We start from the raw sequence: 3,172 nt of genomic DNA, 5'->3' as shown, positions 1-3,172 counted from the left end.
ATATTATATATAGGCCTATATATATGTGTGTATATCTATATAGAGCATACTGGGCGACAATGAAAGACCCCCAAAACAAGAAAACAAAATGGAAAAAGAAGAGCAAAGAGCCCAAAATGAAGACATGAAGATCAGTACAAGCAAATTTGAGGCGATAAAATTCAACAAACCACCAGGTCAACAAAACGTCACAGTCGTTAACAGCAAAACAAAGCAAGTAGAAGAGTTCACGTACGTGGTTAAATTTAATGTGTTCAATCAAGACGTAAAATTGGTAGGGGAAATAAAAGTCAGAACAAAAAAGGCTAATGCTGTAACCATTACTTTCACATCCCAACACAACAATGGAAACAAAGTGTCAACTCATTACCAACCTCTTCAGACGATCCCTGCACTACCAATCCCAAACATGGACAGCAAATAAGCGCCACCAAAGTAAAACCAATTGTGAGGCAGCGTGGTGAAATCAGGCTCTCGTCAATTTTTGGGCATGTAGCGTTACTGGTATCATCTTAAAGCTTGTTCACTTGTCTGTATTTGGTTTGAAAAAAATATCCATTAATCTTGAATACAAGTCGAGATATTTGCAAATGAAGGTGGTGGGGGTTACCTGGTTTCAGAGGTAAAATTAGTGAGAAATTGGCCGCCAAAGGTTAGTTATTTCCTTAGCTTAAGAGTCTGTGGTAACTGAAAATTTACATTTTTTGTGTCTTCAGTCAACGTTTTTCAGTATATCCCACACAGAAATGAGTTCTTTAACGGGCATTAAAGGTGTTGAGCCAAAAAACAAAAAAATGATAAAAATTCACAAACCTGCGGAAAAATGCAAGTTTCTTCACTTTGATTATTTTGACGAGAGCCTGATTCCACCACGCTGCCTCACAATTCATGAGGAATAAGATGCCTCAGAAACACGTTGAGAACATCAGAAGAAGACACAAGGTGAGAAACGAGTTTGCCAGAGAACAAGCAGGCTCGACTCCCTCCTTGGAGTACATAGATTATTAACACGAATAACATCATAGTTTGGACGTCTGTCAACCTGACAGTATAGCAACGGGAGCATACAACCCCCGTTAAACTCTTACCAAACTTAACTAATACAACCAAGGATCAGTTGGATACAGAGGAAGGCACAGAAAAATGGATAGAGGTTGTCAATGGGAAAAAAAATCCCCAATATGATCATGCAACAGACCTCATGGGCTCGGTGTTTAATATTGCCGAAATCATGAGCAAAACCTTAACTTTAAATTTATAATTAGCCGTGACTGATCTACCTCTATTTACGATCTGTTACGATAGCGTTACAAAGCTCTATCTATCCATGTTTGTATTTTCTGGCCTATCATTGTCATATTGCGTGCTTCAAAAATGCAATAATTTTTATAATACACGTAAAAATTGTGCTTGAGATCATAAACTTATAATTTTCAAAAGTGGAAAGCGTAATTCAGGCTTACTTAATTGAGGCTCTAAACTTCTACGTTTCAACAAATAATCATTAAAAGCAAACATTCTTACCGCGAGGCGCTGGGCGCCACTTGCCTTTGACTTTGCGTTATCCCGTTTCATCAGCGTAAATATCACTGCTCTTAAGCTACAGTTTTGGAAAACTGCCTCACTCTCCCGTTCTAGGCGTTCTTAAAGTTTTTATAGGTTGTCTCTTTTCATTGTGGAATGCATTAACGCGTAGTTCATCTCGTACTATCTCAGGGATTTAATTCCTCTATAATACACTGCCTCAAAATCTCTCTGTACATCGAGTAGAACATTAATAGAGAAATCAAGATCTAATCGAAGATTATACAGAGAGCAATCTTATAATAAACCTGTGCAGGTGCTGGTGTGTGAAACAGCTTTTGACATTTTGTCAGTTCTGTTAATTCTTTGAAACCACCCCCCGTCATTCTCTTTAACAGTTGTTGTTTGTTTGTTTGATTTATTGTTTTTATGTAGGTTTTGAAACCCCCCCCCCCCCCCCTCCCATATTTTGTTAAAAAAATATTATGAGCGAATAATGCGATCATTTAGGCGCTAACTTACTCCTGCTTTTATGTGTTTGTCAATTACCCTTACCGTGCAAAACGTAAGCATCCGCGTCCTGGTCACGCTTGAATCTGCACTCATGGAACACGGCTGCGTTGAGGGGACCGGAACAGACGTGGGCAGGGAGCTTGAATTTAGACAAAAAATTGGTATCTGTCGATCTGTAAAAATGCTTTATTTCTTCCGCAACCATTCAGGAAACCAAGCATGGCCATAGAGTGAATGTTTTAACCGGTCATAATGCGTTAAATATAAACATAGTCTCACGGTTATAGACGTCTACATGCGGCTGCAATTGTCACCTCTACAATATCTCTTCAAGAAAGGAACAGCACTCAATTTAATTAGTGTTAAAGACACTGCAGACTGTATTAATATTTCCGACATTGTATTAAATCTTTTAAAAAATCTCTTTCTCTGTGAACGTCTTTTTGATCAACTTTTTCTGAACCAGCCTCTGTGCTGTGTTTCTGTCGTCCTTTCCCCCTTAATTTCAGTCTTCTCTCTTAATATATTATACATACAGAGATGCAGGGAGCCGAAAGGCCGTCACCGTACAGCACTTGGGCTAAGGTGACCCTCAATGAGTTTGTCGGTTTACTGACTTTTAGTTAATAATAATAATAAAATAGCATTTGTATAGCGCTTCATCAGCTGCTTGCACTGTATGCTTTCCGGGAAGCTGAGAATGTTTCGGAGTGTTCTATGGTCTGCGAGGGAAATAATATAGTGTACAGCGCATAGAGCCTGCTGTTGAGCGGGGATATGCGCTATACAAAATTAAATGCTATTTATCATTATATTATTATTATATTTCTCTTTCCCATCTATTTTTGTTACATACGAGTCTTTGCTAACGGCGTTTGTGGTAAAGTACTGTTGGCACTTCACCCCGGCGCTCTCGGAAGATCTGGGTTCAATTTGTGGTTATATTTTTTTGTTTTTGTCTTGGTAAGTGTTTCCAGTCCAGTGTCAAAATTGGACAAACACGAACATTCCCAGGAGCAGACGTTGGAAGCGAGCACGGCCTTGTGATGATGACATTTCGCCTCCACCGGAAGAGGGTTAAAAAGCAAGGAAACACAAGGATGACGTTTGATCTGGAAAAACTAAAGGACCCAGA

This window comes from Aplysia californica, unplaced genomic scaffold, assembly GCF_000002075.1.
Source record: "Aplysia californica isolate F4 #8 unplaced genomic scaffold, AplCal3.0 scaffold00242, whole genome shotgun sequence".
Lineage (NCBI taxonomy): Eukaryota > Metazoa > Mollusca > Gastropoda > Aplysiida > Aplysiidae > Aplysia > Aplysia californica.
Note: the sequence above shows the minus strand (reverse complement) of the source record.